The following is a 21,529-nucleotide window of genomic DNA, read 5'->3' as shown; positions in this document are numbered from 1 at the left end:
CCTCTTATGGCAAAGGTCCTACTTACAGTTTTTTCACAATCTCAAAGAAGAACAAATCTGCCTGCCTCTCTTATTCCCAAACCCAGATAGGATAGCCAGCTTAGCCCATAGCTTTACCCATCAGCAGTATGGGCTAGCTGGAAATAAGGGAAAAAGGTAGTTTACCCAATAAGTTTGCCAACAAGTATTTCTTTAGGATTAACCAGCTGGCAAATATAATCATCAGATAGTAAAGAAGAAACTGGGAAATATCACTAATCATGTGGGAGCTGAAAGAATGACAACTTGACACTTTTGGAAACAGAAAAAAAAAAAACATTTTTTATTTTTAAAACCACATCAAACTCAGAAACATCATCTCTCCCCTTCTGCCCACCAGTACAATAAACTCCAAAGTATAGATATCAAAACTCCCCAACAATCAAACTCAGAAACATCATCTCTTCCCTTCCCCCCACCAGTGCAATAAACTCCAAAGTGTAGATCAAAACTCCCCAACAACAATCTAAATCCCATTTTAAGTAGATCGTAGCAATATCGCCAGAATCTGGTCACTCTGACTTCAGTATATCCTTTGCTTCAGTATTGGCTTATAGGTTGCCTGAAAAGGTAAAATGTTACAGCATAAGTGAAAGATATGTGTCCATTTCATATACTGGAAAAACCATCCACAAACTGCAATATTTTGGGGGGGGTGTATGTATATTTTAATCCAGCTATTCATTCTCTTCTGCCTATAAATCTCTTTTCTACTTCTAAATCCCTTTTTTTAATCTAAAAATTTCTTTTCTACCTATAAATCACTTTTCTACCTATAAACTTTTCTACTATAAATCTATCTTTTCACTTATCTATCCATCATTATCTTTTTAACTATGCATTAAGTGTATCTATTCAATCTATTTGTTTATCTTCTCTATCCCATCCATCCATCACCAATAATCTATGTATCTAGTATATCAGTCTATTAGTCCACTCATCCATTCTTCTATTCATGTACTACTTCCTTTGCTGTCAGGATCCAACTGGGTGGTTGGGGAGAGAACATCACCTTTAAGTCAGAAAACCTTGGGTGTTCTCAGGCGTGTCACAATGGGCATGACACAATGAGGTCTCCATGGCCAAGGTAAGCAAGTCAACTGCTCATCTGATGAGGATTGTGCTCAGGCTTTATGCGGAAGTTTTCTTTTAACAATATTTTTTAGGAAACCTCTTTATGTAGAAAACATATGAAGGGGCAAGTTTACAACACTGAGCCTTGCGAAACCTCATGTTCCAACATTCCCCCTCCTTCCTTCCACCTCCTTCCCTAAATGACCAGTCATTACATGTTATATATGTGAAAATATAGGATAAATCCAATGTATATGAAAATATTTATGCAATTATCTTGCTTATGCAATGATTTTCTTCCTACTTTTTTTTTGTTGACATCATTTTCCGCAATAATATATAAACTTTGAGGGCAAGACCATTTTGTTTTTATCTTTATGTCTCCAGGGTCTAGTGTAATATCTGACCCCTAGTAAGTATATGTAATATATGTTTGCTCCTTGTTTAATTGTGCTTTGCTTATTGAGTAGTCTAAGGCCTGATGGATGAGGTGGACTACCAAAGGAATGATACAGTCACAAAAGACACAGGGACCAGAACCTGGGGACATGAGTAGAAGCAGCCAGCGGGAAAGGGAGCTAAGCCCACATATTGCTCTTGGGATGGAGCCTAGGGCCAAGTTTATGTCCCCGGACCTCTTCATCAGGTACCTTTCATCTTGGACAATTTGAACACTGCAGATCTTGGATCCTTTTGTTAATTAGGCCAGGGTTGTCTGTACAAGACACATCCAATCTTAGGCCAAGGTTATCATGTTAGATCCATAGGATAGTAAGTCTGGAAGAGGTCACGAGCAACATGCCCTGAGAACAACATCTGCTTAATACACCAATAAATCTAATGTTGCAACAACTGGGGGAAGAGATTGAAGCTCACATTAAACAGAAGCATTTGCTTTGAGAAATTGTAGGGTAAAGACCCTTTTCAATGAAATAAAACGATGTGTTCCAATCGTCAAGCAGCCGAGTTCCCTGAATAAATCCAACCAATTTAAATCCAAGGCTAGGAACAGGCCAGGATGTCTGCTAAACTTTGCATGTATCCCAATTGGATCCTCCTCTCAAACCTGGAAGTGGAGGTATTCTTTTTTTCCCCCTTTCAAAAATGAGCTAGCTGGGCCCCCTCTCCCTTGGTGACAAGGCCAGTGAGCCTGAGGCCACATCTGGCTTCAGGCCTGGGATCTGTCTGCTGCACTGGGCATTTGATGAATGCTTGGTGACTAAAACCCAAGAACATTACCATTGCCTCACTGGCTCAGACCTCCAACTTACCCCTCCCCTCAGTAACCTGTCTCTGCCCCGTGAAGCCCAAGAGTGTGCCATGAACACTGGAGCGGCTACATCTCCTGGTAAGCAATGCACAATGAAGGAAAAGCACTCAGCGCCTTCCCATGCTAGTATCCCGGCAGCCGGGGAGCTCCTTCTCTGATCAGTGAGCATGGGTAAGATTTAGAGCCTTCCAGGTTGAGGAAGGGGCTCTAAGCTGTTTGCAGATACCCTCCTTAAAGGGTGCCAGAGTGACTCCCTACAATTATTGACCATTCTTTTATGCTTCATGATTGTCCTGAGTAATGGAATTTTTGAGTTTGCAGACTAAGAGGGATTAGAGCTTGGTGCTGTGGGATGCAAGGCCTCCCTTTGTTTGTCTGTGTGTGCCTTACATCCCAGGGAGTGCATTCGGTGGATCTATGAGAAATTATTCTGTCTGTATTAATAAATACACCCAGGCTTTTAAAGAAGTAATTGGCAACAGAGAAGCAACAAGTGCCTCTGGCATTGCCCACAGAAATAGAACTGGTTCTTCACCAGCTCCAAGGTGGAGGCTGATAGTTCTGTATGGGTTCCTCACAGAACCACAGTTCAAGTAACCAAGGAGTAGGCCTGGGGAGACTCAGCCAGGTCTATTCCTCCTTCAGTTTCCCAAGGAATTCAGAGCAACTTCAGCTTGGAACAGAGTGTCCTCATAAAGAATGGAGACATTTCCAGGAGTGGAGAGAGGGGGAAAATTCCAAGTTCCTAGTGCACAGGTTCTCAACCTGGGATATATCACGTTTATTTTCAAAACTAATTTTAATAATGAATGTCGAAAACTGTCTTTACCTGTATTTGGAAAAAATAAAATACTATTGAGAAAAAAACATTTTAAAACAGTATTTCAGTAATCGTGATTCCCTCGTTATCCTGTTCCTTTGTTTTAAGCATTTAAAAACGTCTATTCCTAGAAGAGGCATTCAGCAGTAAGTCAAAAAAGTCCATGATCCAAAAAAGTTAAGAAAGAAAAGATGATTAAAAGCAGTCAGGACTCGACTTTAGACTCTGTCTACTACTGTGTGCCTGTAGTTGTCTGTATTTGAAACAAAAATTGTTAGTCTTAAAAATGAAAAGGGAGAACTCACCCCTAATGAAGAGGAAATTAGAACAATAGTTAGGAGCTACTTTGCCCAACTTTACGGCAATAAATTCGATAACTTAAATGAAGTGGAAGAATACCTTCAAAAATAAGCTTGCCCAGACTAACAGAGGAAGAAGGAAATAGTCTGAATAGTCCCATTTCAGAAAAAGCAATAGAAGAAGCTATTAACCAACTCCCTAAGAAAAAATAATCCCCAGCACCAGATGGATTTACATGTGAATTCTACCAAAAATTTAAAAAACAACTCCAATGTTATAGAAACTATTTGAAAAAATAGGGATTGAAGGAGTCCTACCAAATTCCTTTTATGACACAGACATGGTACTGATACCTAAACCAGGTAGGCTGAAAACAGAGAAACAAAATTATAGACCAATCTCCCTAATGATGCTAAAATCTTAAATAAAATATTATCCAAAAGACTACAGAAAACCCTCCCCAGGATGATAAACTATGGCCAAGTGGGATTTATACCAGGAATGCAGGGCTGGTTCAATATTAGGAACACTATTTGTATAATCAACTATATCAATAACCAAATTAACAAAAACCATATGATCATCTCAATAGATGAAGAAAAAGCATTTCATAAAATCCAACATCCATTCCTACTACAAACCTTTGAGAGTACAGGAATAAATGGACTATTCCTTAAAATCATGATTATATATTTAAAACTGTCAGTAAACATCATATGTAATGGTGATACACTGGAACCTTTCCCAGTAAGATAAGGAGTGAAACAACGGTTGCTCACTATCACCATTACTATTCCATATTGTATTAGAAATGCTAGCCTGGGCAATAAGAGCCCAGAGAGATTCCAGGAATTAGAGTAGCTAATGAGGAAATCAAACTATCACTCTTTGCAGATGACATGATGGTATACTTAGAGAACCCCTAAGACTCTGCTAAAAAGCTATTAGAATTAATTCAGAACTTTAGCAAAGTTTCAAGATACAAAATAAATCCACCTAAATCCTCAGCATTTTTACATATTACCAACACAATCCAACAGCAAGAGATACAAAGAGAAATTCCATTCCAAACAAATGTTGAGAGTATAAAGTATTTGGGAATCCATCTACCAAAGAATAGTCAGGTTATATGAGAAAAATTACAAAACACTTGCCACAAAAATGAAGTCAGATTTAAATAATTGGAAAGACATTCAGTGCTCTTGGATAAGCAGAGCGAATATTATCAAGATGACAATACTCTCTAAATTAATCTATTTATTTAGTGCTACACCAATCAGAAACTATTTTAATGACCTAGAAAAAATAACAACAACATTCATAGGAAAGAACAAAAGGTTGAGAATTGCAAGGGAAGTAATGAGAAAAAAAAATAATCAAATGAAGGTAGCCTAGCTGTACCTGATCTAAAGTATATTATAAAGCAGCAGTCACCAAAACCATTGGGTGTTGGCTAATAAATAGACTAGTTGATCAGTGGAATAGGTTAGCTTCACAGGGCAAGATATTGAATAAAAATAGCAATCTAGTTTTTGACAAACCCAAAGATCCCAGATTTTGGAATACGTATTCATTATTTGACAGAAACTGCTGGGAAAACTGGAAATTATTATGGTAGAAACTAGGCATGGACCCACACTTAACAGCAAATAGGGAGAAAAGATCAAAATGGGTCCATGAGTTAGGAATAAAGAATGAGATCATAAATAAATTAGAGGAACAAAGGATAGTTTATCTCTCAGACTTGTGGAGGAAATATAACTTGCGCAGATTAACAGAGGAAGAAGTAAGAAGTCTAAATAGTCCCATTTCGGAAAAAGAAATAGAACAATTTATCAACCAACACCCTAAGAAAAAATCCTCAGGAAGAGATGGATTGACATATGAATTCTACCAAACATTTAAAGAACAACTAACTCTAATACTATATAAACTATTTGAAAAAAAAATGAATTGAAGGAGGCCTACCAAATTCCTTTTATGCCCCAGACATGGTACTGATACCTAAAACCAGGTAGATTGTAAACAGAGAAAGAAAACTAAAGACCATTTTCCTTCTTGAATATTGATGCTAAAATCTTAAATAAGATATTAGCAAAAAGACTTCAGAGAATCATCCCCAGGATAATACACTACGATCAAGCAGGATTTATACCAGCAGTGCTGGGTTGGTTTAATATTGGGAAAACTATTAGTATAATTGTCCATATTAATAATCAAATTACTAAAAACCATATGATCTTCTCAATAGATGCAGAAAAAGCATTTGATCAAATCCAACATCCATTCCTACAAAAAAAGACTTGAGAGTATAGGAATAAATGAACTATTCCTTAAAATGATAAGGAACCTATATTTAAAACCGTCAGCAAATATCTTAGGAACTTTTCCCTGTAAGATAAGGAGTGAAACAAGGTTTCCCACTATCACCATTACTATTCAATATAGTACTACAAACGCTAGCCTCGGCAAAAAGAGCCGAGAAAGAGATTCAAAAATTAAGAGTAGGAAATGAGGAAATAAAACTATCAATCTTTGCAGATGACATTATGGTATACTTAGAGAACCCCAAAGACTCTGCTAAAAAAGCTATTATAAACAATTCAGAACTTTAGCAAAATTGCAGGATACAAAATAAATCCACAGAAATCCTCAGCATTTTTATACATTAGCAACACAATCCAACAGCAAGAGACACAAAGAGAAATTCCATTCAAAATAACTGTCGATAGTACAAAATATTTGGGAATATATCTAACAAAGGAAAGTCAGGAGCAAAATTACGAAACACTTGCCAGAAAAATGAAGTCAGATTTAAATAATTAGAAAGACGTTCAATGCTTTTGGATAGGCCGAGAGAATATAATGAAGATGACAATACTCCCTAAACTAATCTATTTATTCAGTGCTATACCAATCTGACTCCCAAGGAACTTTTTTAAAGACCTAGAAAAAATAACAACAGAATTCATATGGAACAACAGAAGTTCAAGAATTTCAAGGTAAGTAATGAAAAAAAAAGGAAGGTGGTCTAGCTATCTAGCTGTACCTGATATAGAACTATATTATAAAGCAACAGTCACCAAAACCATTTGGTATTGCTTAAGAAATAGACTAGTTGTTCAGTGGAGTAGCATAGGTTCACAGGGCAAGATAGTGAATAAAAATAGCAATCTAGTGTTTGACAAACCCAGAGATCCCAACTTTTGGCATAAGAATTCATTATTTGACAAAAACTGCTGGAAAAACTGGAAATTAGTATGGGAGAAACTAGGCATGGACCCACACTTAAGATCAAAATGGGTCCATGATTTAGGCATAAAGAACGAGGTCATAAATAAATTAGAGGAACATAGGATAGTTTACATCTCAGACTTGTGGAGGAGGAAGGATTATGTGACCAAAGGAGACCTAGAGATCATTATTGATCACAAAATAGAAAATTTAGGTTACATCAAATTAAAAAGTTATCACAGGGGGGGGAAAACTAATGCCAGGAAGATTAGAAGGGAAGTAACCAATTGGGAAAACATTTTTACAGTTAAAGGTTCTGAGAAAGGCCTCACTTCCAAGATATAGAGAGAATTGATGCTAATTTATAAGAAAACAAGCCATTCTCAAATTGAAAAAGGGTGAAAGGATATGGACAATTTTCAGATGATGAAATTAAAACTATTTCCACTCACAAGTTCCAAATCACAAGTGTGAGATACCACTACACACCTGTCACATTCGTTAAGATGACAGGAAAAAACAATGATGAATGTTGGAGGGGCTGTGAGAAAATTGGGAAAATGATGCCTTGCTGGTGGAGTTGTGAAAGAATCCAACCATTCTGCAGAGCAATCTGGAATTATGCCCCAAAAGTTATCAAAATCTGCCAATCCGTTGACCTAGCAGTGCTACTACGGGGCTTATATCCCAAAGAAATCCTAAAGAAGGGAAAATGACTTGTATGTGCCAAAATGTTTGTGGCAGCACTTTTTGTAGTGGCTAGAAACTGGACAATGAACGGATGTCCATCAATTGGAGAATGGTTGGGTAAATTATGGTATAAGAATGTTATGCAATATTCTTGTTCTGTAAGAAATGACCAACAGGAGGAAAACAGAGAGGCTTGGAGAGACTTACATCAACTGATGCTGAGTCAAACGAGCAGAACTAGGAGATCATTATACACTTCAACAATGATACTGTATGAGGTTGTGTTCGAATGGAAGTGGATATCTTCAACATAGACAATAGCTAATACAAGTCCACTTGATCAATGATGGAGAGAATCAGCTACACCCAGAACCTGAACACTGGGATATGTAAAGTGAGAGCATTTTGTTTGTTTGCTTTTTATTTTTCTTCACAGATTATTTTTACCTTCCGAATACAATTCTTCCTTTGCAATAACAACAACAATAAAATTTGGTTCTGCACATATATATTGTACCAAGAATATACTATAAGATATTTAAATATGTATGGCAATGCCTGCCGTCTATGGGAGGGCCTAGTGGGGAAGTACGGGAATAATTCAGAACAGAAAGGAGTACAAGGGATAATGTTGTAAAGAAAAATATGCCAGTGTACTGTCAAAAAAAATGTGCTATAATCAAAAATCAATAAAAAATAATGATTGTAGCGAGCTGTTGTCTCTAGAAGCTGCTGGATCGCTCTCTGGGAAGAGATCTGCTGTGTCTACTCAAATCTCTCAGACAGATTCTTCTTCCTGTAACGAACCGTTGTCTCCAGGCAGTTGCTGTTAACTCTTGTCCAAAGAAGTGACTTCCCTTCCTGCAGAGAGCCCCGTCAAGCCTGATGCAATTCAGAGTCTTTCTTCTTGAATCTCCTCCAGCTCTTATCCTTCTCCAGGCCGATCTGCCCTCTGCGCCCATTGCTGTCTCTTTTTATCCTCCCAGAGAATGGGCGTGGGATAATGCAAGGGCTTCTGGGAAGAACCACCCCAGCCAATGAGCTTGCCCCCTCTATCAAGTCAACCTGAGTTCTCACCTTGTAATTGTCCAGAAAACCTGAATTCTCACCTTGTCACCATCCAGACAACCTCAGTTCTCACCTAGTAATCCCAACATCTCCCCCTTTCTTTTGATTTAGAACATAGGACAGTCATGACCTTGAAACATAAATCCATCAATATGGGAAATATTACAGATAATTACATAAATGACCTTGAAACATAAATCCATCAATATTGGAAGTATTACAGATAATTACATAAATTACATAAGCATATAGTAACATAGTAACATAACGCATGCTAGAAGTATATAACATAATCAAATAATCATAAATTGAAAATTTATAAATGTCCATAAGTCCATTGTCCATTATTCTCATCTTGTGTGAGGAAGTCCAATGATTCCTGCTGGTTTTTAAAGTTCTTTAATAGTCTTCTTATTATCCATGCTCTTTCGGTGTAAGATGTTTCTTAGATCTTCTCCTTTATTTTGAGATCTTTCTCTTTTTCTGTCTCTCTCTGATGGACAAGGCGAATACGACTCGTTGGCACCCATCTGATTCCTTCTCCTGTTGAAGAAATACAAGCAAACCCTCTCTCCCAGGCAGCCAACCTATCTAATTTCCTTCTATTTATCACTTTCTAAATCTCTTCTCATCATCTGGCAATTACATTGGAATTGTTTGCACTGGATACAGCCCTGTTGGTTTAAAAGGCTTGTATTCTCCCCAAGTGTAATACATTTTTGCAATCTGATTGCCTTTTGACTGACTTATCAGGTAATCCCTTTCTGCCATGTGATTGCTTCTCTGCTGATTGATTAAATCAGAGTCCTGGCCTTCTAAAGGTTCTTTGGGTGTAACATCAGCTGCCATCATGCCCCAAGTCTTTTTCGCCTGGGGCCCTGGACCTGGGCCCCTCATCCCATTTCCCTGAATTATTCTAAACTCTGATGCCCAATGGAGTCCTCTGTTGCATTTTGGACATGGGGTTTTAGGTCTTCTCTCACCCTGTCTTCTCACTGTATCTCCATACCTACACTGAGCTCTTAGATGTCCAATTTTTCCACATTGAAAACATCGCCGAGTTTCTCTAGAAGGCCTTTGCCAGGAGGGACCCTGTCTTTCCACATTCATCATTGTCCAGGTGTAAAAAGCATTTGTTCCCACTGTAGCACAGCGTCTTATGATCTCCTCTAAAGGAGCATCTTTGTCTAATCCCCATATAATTCTTTTGCAAATCTCATTGGCATTTTCTTTAGCCAGATGTCTGGTCATTATTTCTGTAGCTGAATTTTCTCCAATAGTTCTTTTGACAGCAGTTTGCAAACGTCCCACAAAATCTGCAAAAGGTTCATTGGGACCTTGCTGTATTTTAGTGAAAGCCTCTCCGCAATCTTTCTGTCCAGGGAGGACACCCCAAGCTTTTATTGCAGCCTTAGCAATTTGTTCATATATTGTCATGGTATAATTAATCTGTTCCGAATTCTCTCCATATTGACCTTCACCAGCTAAGTGCTCAAAAGTGAATTGTGTGTTAACTCCTATTTCCAAATTGCATCTGACTTGAATTTTACATAATTCATGAAATTCCGCAAGCCATAATAAATTTTCTCCAGGCTCCAGACATGTCCTTGCTATGGATTTCCAATCATTCGGGGTTAGGACTTCATAAGACAAACCATCTAGTAACATTTTGACATAAGCTGATGTAGCCCCATAAAGGGTACAACCTTTTTTCAAATCCTTAATTTTATTCAAATCTAAAGGTGCATATCTTCTTCTTTTTTTACCTACAGAGTCAGTATTTTCAATCACAGGATATGCATGTATAAAATCACTTATATCCTGTCCTTCTCTCTTAGCTTTAACCAATGCTTTTTCTAATCTTGTCATAGGCTTAGGCTTTTTCACAGGCAATTCTGTTTGTGTTTCTGCCTCTTCCCCTCTTTCTTCCTCCATCTCTGAAGGTGGGGTTGATGTAGGCCTGTCAATAATCTGTTCTCTAGGCAGGGTTGAAGCTTCTTCAAGGGAATCATACCATAATTCCTCATTTAAATCCTCTTGCTCTAGGGAAAGATCTTGATCTTTCCTTTTTTCCTCACACTTCCTCCTCTGTTCATTTTTAGAACTTTTCCTTCTCCTACAACTTGCTTGATAGTTTAAGGCTAATTGAACTATGTTGTAGATATAAAATACTTCTGCAGAAATTGAACGAGGCCCATTTTTTGCTTGAAATTCTTTCATTTCATATCCCACTAGCTTCCATTTATCTACATCTATCTTTTCTTCCTCTAAGAACCAAGGGGATGTGCGTCTTAATGCAGCCAAGAGTTTAGCAATCTGTACCCAGGTTACAAGTAAACTCTGCTCCTCAATTATGTTGATTATACTCTCTATAGTACCACTCCTGAATGGAGCTGAGGTTGCGTCTGGGGCTGAGGTTGAGTCGGCTGAGGTCCAGGGATTGAATATAGCTAACATCTGCCCCATTTCAGCTATAAGAGATTCCTGGTTTAGCCCTTAACAAGTTAAGTTCCTTATTTATCTATTAGCACGCTCACTTAATCTTTAACAAAGTTTCCTCGTTACTCACGGTTCTGGGTCAGAGAGACTGAGATCTAGATTGGAAGCTTTTCCACTGGAATCAGGACTGTGTCTGTCCCTGTTTGGGCGCCAAATTGCGAAGGTCTGGTCTAGCTCCTCTTGTCAGGATAAGCAAAAGTCCTTGCCCCACGTGTGGACGCCAAATGTAACGTGCTGTCGTCTCCAGAAGCTGCTGGATCGCTCTCTGGGAAGAGATCTGCTGTGTCTACTCAAATCTCTCAGACAGATTCTTCTTCCTGTAACGAACCGTTGTCTCCAGGCAGTTGCTGTTAACTCTTGTCCAAAGAAGTGACTTCCCTTCCTGCAGAGAGCCCCGTCAAGCCTGATGCAATTCAGAGTCTTTCTTCTTGAATCTCCTCCAGCTCTTATCCTTCTCCAGGCCGATCTGCCCTCTGCGCCCATTGCTGTCTCTTTTTATCCTCCCAGAGAATGGGCGTGGGATAATGCAAGGGCTTCTGGGAAGAACCACCCCAGCCAATGAGCTTGCCCCCTCTATCAAGTCAACCTGAGTTCTCACCTTGTAATTGTCCAGAAAACCTGAATTCTCACCTTGTCACCATCCAGACAACCTCAGTTCTCACCTAGTAATCCCAACAAATGATAACTTGCTGGCATTTGTACTATTTTATAATTATAATCTCATTTGACTCTCACAACAACTTAGGCAATAGAGATTATTGTAAACAACGTTTCACTATTGAGCAAACTGAGAGCAGATGTAAAATGACTTGTTTAAGGTCAAAATATATAGTAAGTTTTGGAAGAAAAATTGGAACTCTAAGTCTTCCTGCCTTGAAGCCCCTGCCCTCTATCAGCTGTACAATCTCACTTTCACCCTTTCTGGTGTTGTAATAGTTAAGTTGTCGGCTCCCTTCTAGGAGAAGAAATTGGTCATGGCACTAGAAAAATTTAACAGTACTCACAGTAGGAGTAATAATAGTAATAGAAGTAAGAGTAGCAATAGTAGTAGTAGTAGTAGTAGTAGTAGTAGTAGTAGTAGTAGTAGTAGTAGTAGTAGTAGTGGTAGTAGTAGTACTAGTGGTAGTGCTAGTAGTAATTATAGTAATAGTAGGGACCAAGGAGTAGTTTTAGTAGTAGGAGGTGGAGGAGTAGAAGAAGTAGGAGTAGTATGAGTAGTAACAGGAATAGGAGTAGGAATAATAGTAGTAGAAGTAGTAGTAATAGCAACAGTAATGATGATAGGAATAGGAGTTACACTATAGTAGGAGTAGGAGTAGGAGTAGGAGGAGTAGTAGTAGTAGTAATAGTAATAATAAAAGTGGTAGTAGAAATAATAGTAGTAGTGGTAGTAAAAGGAGTATGAATAGGAATAGGAGCAATGATAGTACTAGTAGCAGGAGGAAGAGATCTACAAGGAATAATAACAGTAATAAGAGTGGCAGTAATTGTAGTAGTTGGTGGAAGAGTAATAGTAGTAATCATAGGAGTAATACTAATAGGAGTAGGAAGAGGAGTAATAGTAGAAATAGTAGTAATAATAATAGGGGTAAGAGTACAAGTAATAATAGTAGTAGTAAGAGAATTATCTGACCTTTACACAGTGCTTCACCATCTCCCGAATTCTATAGATCTCCTCAAATGCTACCCCTAAGGCTCAGACCAAGTCTTGTGGGAACAGCCAGACTCTCCCATCCTTGGGCCAGGGAGATGCATGTCCTGTTATTTCGGGTTCGGTACCTGTGTTCCAGGCTTCAGGGAAGAAACGAGATCTTTCAACATTTTGGCTTCTGATATCGTCACCCCACCAACCACAAAGAGGATCTGGAGTGGATGGTCACCGGGATGAGGGCGGCCCACCTCTAACAGTCACCACAACAAGGATGGGGTCAGCCCTCAGAAAAGAATGCCAGGTTAATGTTGCTACAAATGAACTATATAAAATCCAAGAGAAAATATATGACTCATTAATGATCAAATACAGATCTTACATTAGGACACAATGTTGCTAGATTTTCACTGTGGAATCACAATTTTAGAACTGGAAATGTAGTTTCCTAGTGGTCATGGAGCTCAACTATCTCATTTAACATGTGAGGAAACTGAGGCTCAGGGAGTTTAAAGTGATAATATAAAGTCATGAAAGTAAGAAATAAACAGCAGAGCAAAATACCACTTGTTTAATGTTACTTTATTACAGTGTCTTTCTCCTACCCCATCCCACCACTTTTTTTTTTTTAAGAGTAAATATGTTTAGTTATAGGTTAGAAGATTGGAGTATGGAAATATACACACACATATATGGACACCCATACACCCATATATAATGAACACTTAGAGGTAACACGATAGTATTAACAGGATCTGTTTGAATCTTGTCTCTGCCACTTACAACTTGTATGCGCTTGAACAATATATTAACTATACTAAACCTCCTTGTGTCTCAGTGACTTTCTTTGTAAAATTTGGAAGTAGAAACCCTGAAATATTGCTGCCAGCTCAAAATCCACGATGCTGTGACTCTACTTGAAAACAAATAGTTCTCAGAGGCTTATCCTCTGTGGAGCAAACATGATTGTATCATTCCCAATTTACAGAGGAGGAAATTGAGGCAAACACAGATTAAGTGACTTGCCCAGAGTCCTACAGCTGGTGTTTGAAATCAGTTGCTGATTCAAGGGAGGTCCAACAGTGTTATCCACTGAACCAGCCAGCTGCCTATAATTTTAGAAAAAGTCTTCATCTATATGTAATTGAATTTAACAAGCATTTATGAAACCTCTAATATGAGCAAGTCATTTTTTTTCTGGGAACCAGCCATAGGATGAGGAAAAAGAAAATAGTTTCCGAACTAAAAGAATTTGCTTTTGTTTGTTTGTTTGCTTTTAAGTGTAGGCTCTCTATTTCCCAGATTATTTGTACTTCTAGTTTATATATAGGGCTAGTCAGCAACCAGGCCCTACCTTGATCTCCTATTAACACTGACTGCAGGAGGGAAGCTGCAGGTACATTATCTCTATGTAGATGCTTTACCTTCATGAACAGGTTAAATCCCGTTTTAAGTCGATCCCGAGGCTTAAGATGCGTTCAATATCGCCAGCATCTGGTCACAACTGGTTCAGTATCTCCTCTGCTTCAGCAGTGGCTTATAGGATGCCTGAAAAGGTAAAATGTTACAGCATAAGTGAAAGATATGTGTCCAATTGATCTACTAGAATAACCATCCACAAAATGCAATTTTGGGGGGGCGTGGGGGAAGAGGGGAAGAAAGAGAAGTCAACAATTTCCCAAGCCAGATAGAAAGCAACCATTTTAGCTTCTATAATATTGAAGAATAAAATATAATAGTTTAATACTGACGTGAAGGCAGTCTCAATCTATGACAGCAGCCCTTGGTATCATGCTGATGAGGGCCCAAATGGATCTCTCTCTCCAGTAATTTATTTACTGATTTACCTAACCCTCCATTGACTCCTTCATTATCTATGTATAATTTAAGGCAGCTATTCATTCTCTTCTGCCTATAAATCTCTTTTCTACCTATAAATCTCGTTTCTTCTCCTAAATCACTTTTTTAACTATATATATCTCTTTTCTACCTATGTATCGCTTTTTTCATATAAATCTCTTTTCTAACTATAAATCACTTTTTTTTCCTATAAATATCTTTTCTACCTATAAACTTTTCTACTATAAATCTATCTTTTCACTTATCTACTGATCATTATCTATTTAACTATGCATCAAGTGTATCTATTGAATCTATTTGTTTACCCTATCTATCCCATCTATCTATCAGCACTTATCTATGTATCTAGTCTATTAGTCTATTTGTCCACTCATCTATTCTTCTATTCACATACTACTCCCTTGGCTGTCAGGATCCAACTGGGTTGTTGGGGCGAGAACATCACCTTTAAGTCAGAAAACCTTGGGTGTTCTCAGGCGTGTCACAATGGGCATGACACAATGAGGTCTCCATGGAGAAGGTAAGCAAAGCAAATGCTCATCAGATGAGGGTAGTGCTCACCTGGTATGTGGGTTTTTTTTCTTTTTAAAAATTGTTTGAGGAAAGCTTTTTATTTACAAAACATATGAAGGGGTAAGTTTTTAACACTGACCCTTGCAAAACCTTCTCTTCCAACTTTTCCCCTCCTTCCTTCCACCTCTTCCCCTAGATGACAGGGAAGATGACAGGGGATTCACATGTTAAATATATGAAAATATATGCTTAATCCAATGTATGTAAAAATATTTATACAATTATCTTGCTTATGCATAGATTGTCTTCCTAGTTCTTTTTGTTGACATCATTTTCCCCAATAGAATATAAACTTTGCGGGCAAGACCATTTTGTTTTTACCTTTATGTCTCCAGGGTCTAGTGAAATATACGACCCCTAGTAAGTATGTAATATATGTTTGCTCCTTGTTTAATTGAGCTTTGCTGATTGAGTAGTCTAAGGAAGATGGATGAGGTGGGCTACCAGATGAATGATATGGTCACAAAGGACACAGGGACCAGAAACTGGGGACATGAGTAGAAGCACCAGCGGGAAAGGGAGCCAAGCCCACATATTGCTCTTGGGATGGAGCCTAGGGTTTGGCTGCAAAGCAGAAGGAGCTAGGGCCACGGTTAAGACCCCAGACCGCTTCATCCGGTACCTTTCATCATGTAGAATTTGGAAAACACCCCATTGAATGCTGCAGATCTAGAATCCCCTTGTTAATTAGGCCAGGGTTGTCTGTACAAGACAAGATCTGTTTCAATCTCGCCTCTATTTTGCTGACCTGTTGCCTCAGTTTCTTTAACTGAGAGAGTGGATATTAGCACCTACCTCCCAGTGATGTTCAGGAGAGAATATGTGTAAAGTGCTTAGCACAGTGCTTGGTACATAGGAGTTTAATAAATGCTTGTTTCCTTAATAAATATTGGTAAATCGGAAGTGATTCGAAGTGGAAAAATGGCAGAGCTACCAAGGAAAAACTCCAACAGTTCTTGCCCTCAAGAAGGTGGTTTTCTGTAGATGAGACCCTCCAAGCCCAAGCCCAGAAGTGGAAAGCCCAAGATGGAGGATGAGAAGGTGCTGTCAGAGAGCAATCCAGACCTCCTCCTCTTCCACCCCCTGGGAGGATTCCCAAGGCCAAGCTAAGGACTAGCTCTGGAAGCCGACTTGACTGGCTTGTCCAGGGTCTTCTGGGGCCCTTCAGCCAATTAAGGCTGCATCCTGCTTGGGAGTTAGTTTGGTTTCATTTTCTTGCCAGAGCCTGTACATCAATTCCCAAGAGGTATTGTTCCAGCTTTATCAATCAGTGCAAACATCTTTTGTGGCTAACCTGACCTTTGCCACTATCTATGGAATCAAATCAGACGGGGTTTTCCCATCTCCAATCTTGCCGTCTCCAGAGCACCCATTTGCTTTTCTAGCACTCTTACTATCCCCCTTCTTCATCCAGGGGATTTAGGTTCCCAGCTTCTGAAGAAAGGTTAGATTTTCAGAAACAGAAGTTTGACATTTCAGTCATATAGATTATAATGAGCACAAGTCAGGCAGAAGAAACTTCAAAGGGGGAATGGGGGGCTCTAGCACAAGCCTGTGTGGACACCAATTATTTTCTGGCTCAGGCTTCCCCTAGAGCTGAGGGGAAGCACCTGGATGCAAATCTCTAAGCCAGTCCCTTGTCATTCTGAATTGCCCTTCTGGTGTAGAATGGCTGCTCTGCTCCTCCAGGAAGATCCAAAAGACTTCAGCAGGGCCAGTTCCGAGCTTCTCTGGAACTTCTCTGGCTAGAACACAACAGCCCTGCTGCTTGTTAACCCCCACTACCTCTTTGCTCCCAGATTTTCAGACGGTCCCCAGCCTCTGATGGCAAAGGGCCTGCTTACAGTTTTTTCACAATCTCAAAGAAGAACAAATCTGCCTCCCTCTCTTATTCCCAAACCCAGATAGGATAGCCAGCTTTACCCATCAGCAGTATGGGCTAGCTGCAAATAAGGGAAAAATGTAGTTTACCCAATAAGTTTGCCAACAAGTATTACTTTAGGATTAACCAGCTGGCAAATATAATCATCAGATAGTAAAGAAGAAACTGGGAAATATCACTAATCATGTGGGAGCTGAAAGAATGACAACTTGAAACTTTTGGAAACAGAAAAAAAAACATTTTTTATTTTTAAAAACACATCAAACTCAGAAACATCATCTCTCCCCTTCCCCCCACCAGTACAATAAACTCCAAAGTATAGATATCAAAACTCCCCAACAATCAAACTCAGAAACATCCTCTCTCCCCTTCCCCCCACCAGTGCAATAAACTCCAAAGTATAGATCAAAACTCCCCAACAACAATCTAAATCCCGTTTCAAGTAGATTTCCAAAGACATGTTTTCAATATCGCCAGAATCTGGTCACTCTGGCTTCAGTATCTCCTTTGCTTCAGTACTGGCTTATAGGTTGCCTGAAAAGATAAAATGTTAAAGCATAAGTGAAAGATATGTGTCCATTTGATATACTGGAAAAACCATCCACGAACTGCAATATTTTGGGTGGGGGTTGTATGTATATTTTAATCCAGCTATTCATTCTCTTCTGCCTATAAATCTCTTTTCTACTTCTAAATCCCTTTTTTAATCTAAAAATCTCTTTTCTACCTATAAATGGCTTTTCTTCCTATAGAGCTGTTTGCTACCTATAAATCACTTTTCTTCCTATAAATCACTTTTCTACCTATAAACTTTTCTACTATAAATCTATCTTTTCACTTATCTATCCATCATTATCTTTTTAACTATGCATTAAGTGTATCTATTCAATCTATTTGTTTATCTTCTCTATCCCATTCATCCATCACCAGGAATCTATGTATCTAGTCTATCAGTCTATTAGTCCACTCATGCATTCTTCTATTCACATACTACTCCCTTTGCTGTCAGGATGCAACTGGGTTGTTGGGAAGAGAACATCACCTTTAAGTCAGAAAACTTTGGGTGTTCTCCGGCATGTCACAATGAGCATCACACAATGAGGTCTCCATGGCCAAGGTAAGCAAGTCAACTGCTCATCTGATGAGGATTGTGCTCAGGCTTTATGCGCAAGTCTTCTTTTAACAATATTTTTTAGGAAACCTCTTTATTTAGAAAACATATGGACTTCCGGACAAAGGAGTAGTGGAAGTAGTAGGAGGTGGAGGCGTAGAAGAAGTAGGAGTAGTATGAGTAGTAACAGTAATAGGAAGAGGAATAAAAGTAGTGATAGAAGTAGTAAAAAGAGTAGTAATGATAAAAGTAATAGTAATGGTAGTAGTACTAATAATAATAGGAGTAGGAATAATAGTAGTAGAAGAAGTAGTAATAGCAACAGTAATAATGATAGGAATAGGAGTGACACTAGTAGGGGTAGGAGTAGCAGTAGCAGTAGGAGTAATAGTAATAGTAAAAGTGGTAGTAGAAATAATAGTAGTGGTAGTAAAAGGAGTATTAATAGTAATAGGAGCAATGATAGTACTAGTAGCAGGAGGAAGAGATCTAGAAGGAATAATAACAATAATAAGAGTGGCAGTAATTGTAGTAGTTGGTGGAAGAGTAATAGTAGTAATTGTAGGAGTAATACTAATAGGAGTAGGAAGAGGAGTAATAGTAGAAATAGTAGTAATAATAATAGGGGTAAGAGTACAAGTAATAATAGTAGTAGTAAGAGAATTATCTGACCTTTACACAGTGCTTCACCATCTCCCGAATTCTATAGATCATCTCCTCAAATGCTACCCCTAAGGCTCAGACCAAGTCTTGTGGGAACAGCCAGACTCTCCCATCCTTGGGCCAGGGAGATGCATGTCCTGTTATTTCGGGTTCGGTACCTGTGTTCCAGGCTTCAGGGAAGAAACGAGATCTTTCAACATTTTGGCTTCTGATATTGTCACCCCACCAACCACAAAGAGGATCTGGAGTGGATGGTCACCTGGATGAGGGCGGCTCACCTCTAACAGTCACCACAACAAGGATGGGGTCAGCCCTCAGAAAAGAATGCCAGGTTAATGTTGCTACAAATGAACTATATAAAATCCAAGAGAAAATATATGACTCATTAATGATCAAATACAGATCTTTCATTAGGACACAATGTTGCTAGATTTTCACTGTGGAATCACAATTTTAGAACTGGAAATGTAGTTTCCTAGTGGTCATGGAGCTCAACTATCTCATTTAACATGTGAGGAAACTGAAGCTCAGGGAGTTTAAAGTGATAATATAAAGTCATGAAAGTAAGAAATAAACAGCAGAGCAAAATACCACTTGTTTAATGTTACTTTATTACAGTGTCTTTCCCCTACCCCATCCCACCACTTTTTTTTTTAAGAGTAAATATGTTTAGTTATAGGTTAGAAGATTGGAGTATGGAAATATACACACACATATATGGACACCCATACACCCATATATAATGAACACTTAGAGGTAACACGATAGTATTAACAGGATCTGTTTGAATCTTGTCTCTGCCACTTACAACTTGTATGCGCTTGAACAATATATTAACTATACTAAACCTCCTTGTGTCTCAGTGACTTTCTTTGTAAAATATGGAAGTAGAAACCCTGAAATATTGCTGCCAGCTCAAAATCCACGATGCTGTGACTCTACTTGAAAACAAATAGTTCTCAGAGGCTTATCCTCTGTGGAGCAAACATGATTGTATCATTCCCAATTTACAGAGGAGGAAATTGAGGCAAACACAGATTAAGTGACTTGCCCAGAGTCCTACAGCTGGTGTTTGAAATCAGTTGCTGATTCAAGGGAGGTCCAACAGTGTTATCCACTGAACCAGCCAGCTGCCTATAATTTTAGAAAAAGTCTTCATCTATATGTAATTGAATTTAACAAGCATTTATGAAACCTCTAATATGAGCAAGTCATCTTTTTTCTGGGAACCAGCCATAGGATGAGGAAAAAGAAAAGAGTTTCCGAACTAAAAGAATTTGCTTTTGTTTGTTTGTTTGCTTTTAAGTGTAGGCTCTCTATTTCCCAGATTATTTGTACTTCTAGTTTATATATAGGGCTAGTCAGCAACCAGGCCCTACCTTGATCTCCTATTAACACTGACTGCAGGAGGGAAGCTGCAGGTACATTATATCTATGTAGATGCTTTACCTTCATGAACAGGTTAAATCCCGTTTTAAGTCGATCCCGAGGCTTAAGATGCGTTCAATATCGCCAGCATCTGGTCACAACTGGTTCAGTATCTCCTCTGCTTCAGCAGTGGCTTATAGGATGCCTGAAAAGGTAAAATGTTACAGCATAAGTGAAAGATATGTGTCCAATTGATCTACTAGAATAACCATCCACAAAATGCAATTTTGGGGGGGCGTGGGGGAAGAGGGGAAGAAAGAGAAGTCAACAATTTCCCAAGCCAGATAGAAAGCAACCATTTTAGCTTCTATAATATTGAAGAATAAAATATAATAGTTTAATACTGACGTGAAGGCAGTCTCAATCTATGACAGCAGCCCTTGGTATCATGCTGATGAGGGCCCAAATGGATCTCTCTCTCCAGTAATTTATTTACTGATTTACCTAACCCTCCATTGACTCCTTCATTATCTATGTATAATTTAAGGCAGCTATTCATTCTCTTCTGCCTATAAATCTCTTTTCTACCTATAAATCTCGTTTCTTCTCCTAAATCACTTTTTTAACTATATATATCTCTTTTCTACCTATGTATCGCTTTTTTCATATAAATCTCTTTTCTAACTATAAATCACTTTTTTTTTCCTATAAATATCTTTTCTACCTATAAACTTTTCTACTATAAATCTATCTTTTCACTTATCTACTGATCATTATCTATTTAACTATGCATCAAGTGTATCTATTGAATCTATTTGTTTACCCTATCTATCCCATCTATCTATCAGCACTTATCTATGTATCTAGTCTATTAGTCTATTTGTCCACTCATCTATTCTTCTATTCACATACTACTCCCTTGGCTGTCAGGATCCAACTGGGTTGTTGGGGAGAGAACATCCCCTTTAAGTCAGAAAACCTTGGGTGTTCTCAGGCGTGTCACAATGGGCATGACACAATGAGGTCTCCATGGAGAAGGTAAGCAAAGCAAATGCTCATCAGATGAGGGTAGTGCTCACCTGGTATGTGGGTTTTTTTTCTTTTTAAAAATTGTTTGAGGAAAGCTTTTTATTTACAAAACATATGAAGGGGTAAGTTTTTAACACTGACCCTTGCAAAACCTTCTCTTCCAACTTTTCCCCTCCTTCCTTCCACCTCTTCCCCTAGATGACAGGGAAGATGACAGGGGATTCACATGTTAAATATATGAAAATATATGCTTAATCCAATGTATGTAAAAATATTTATACAATTATCTTGCTTATGCATAGATTGTCTTCCTAGTTCTTTTTGTTGACATCATTTTCCCCAATAGAATATAAACTTTGCGGGCAAGACCATTTTGTTTTTACCTTTATGTCTCCAGGGTC

General features: G+C 38.5%; 2 long non-coding RNA genes across 2 annotated transcripts; both read right to left on the bottom strand.

Annotated features, from left to right (window-relative positions):
- Nucleotides 1-297: 297 nt before the first annotated feature.
- Nucleotides 298-14,923, bottom strand: LOC141545580 (uncharacterized). Its single transcript, XR_012483075.1, has 3 exons — nucleotides 14,394-14,923; nucleotides 14,067-14,190; nucleotides 298-601 (listed from the first exon to the last, which is right to left on the bottom strand). It is a non-coding gene; the product is annotated as an uncharacterized LOC141545580 (long non-coding RNA).
- A 2,250-nt stretch (nucleotides 14,924-17,173) lies between these two features.
- On the bottom strand, nucleotides 17,174-21,043 carry LOC141545577 (uncharacterized). The gene is made up of 4 exons (XR_012483072.1): nucleotides 20,508-21,043; nucleotides 20,181-20,304; nucleotides 18,741-18,901; nucleotides 17,174-17,491 (listed from the first exon to the last, which is right to left on the bottom strand). It is a non-coding gene; the product is annotated as an uncharacterized LOC141545577 (long non-coding RNA).
- Between the last annotated feature and the right edge of the window lie 486 nt (nucleotides 21,044-21,529).

This window comes from Sminthopsis crassicaudata, chromosome 6 (genome assembly GCF_048593235.1).
Source record: "Sminthopsis crassicaudata isolate SCR6 chromosome 6, ASM4859323v1, whole genome shotgun sequence".
NCBI lineage: Eukaryota > Metazoa > Chordata > Mammalia > Dasyuromorphia > Dasyuridae > Sminthopsis > Sminthopsis crassicaudata.
This window is presented reverse-complemented; position numbering and strand designations above follow the sequence as displayed.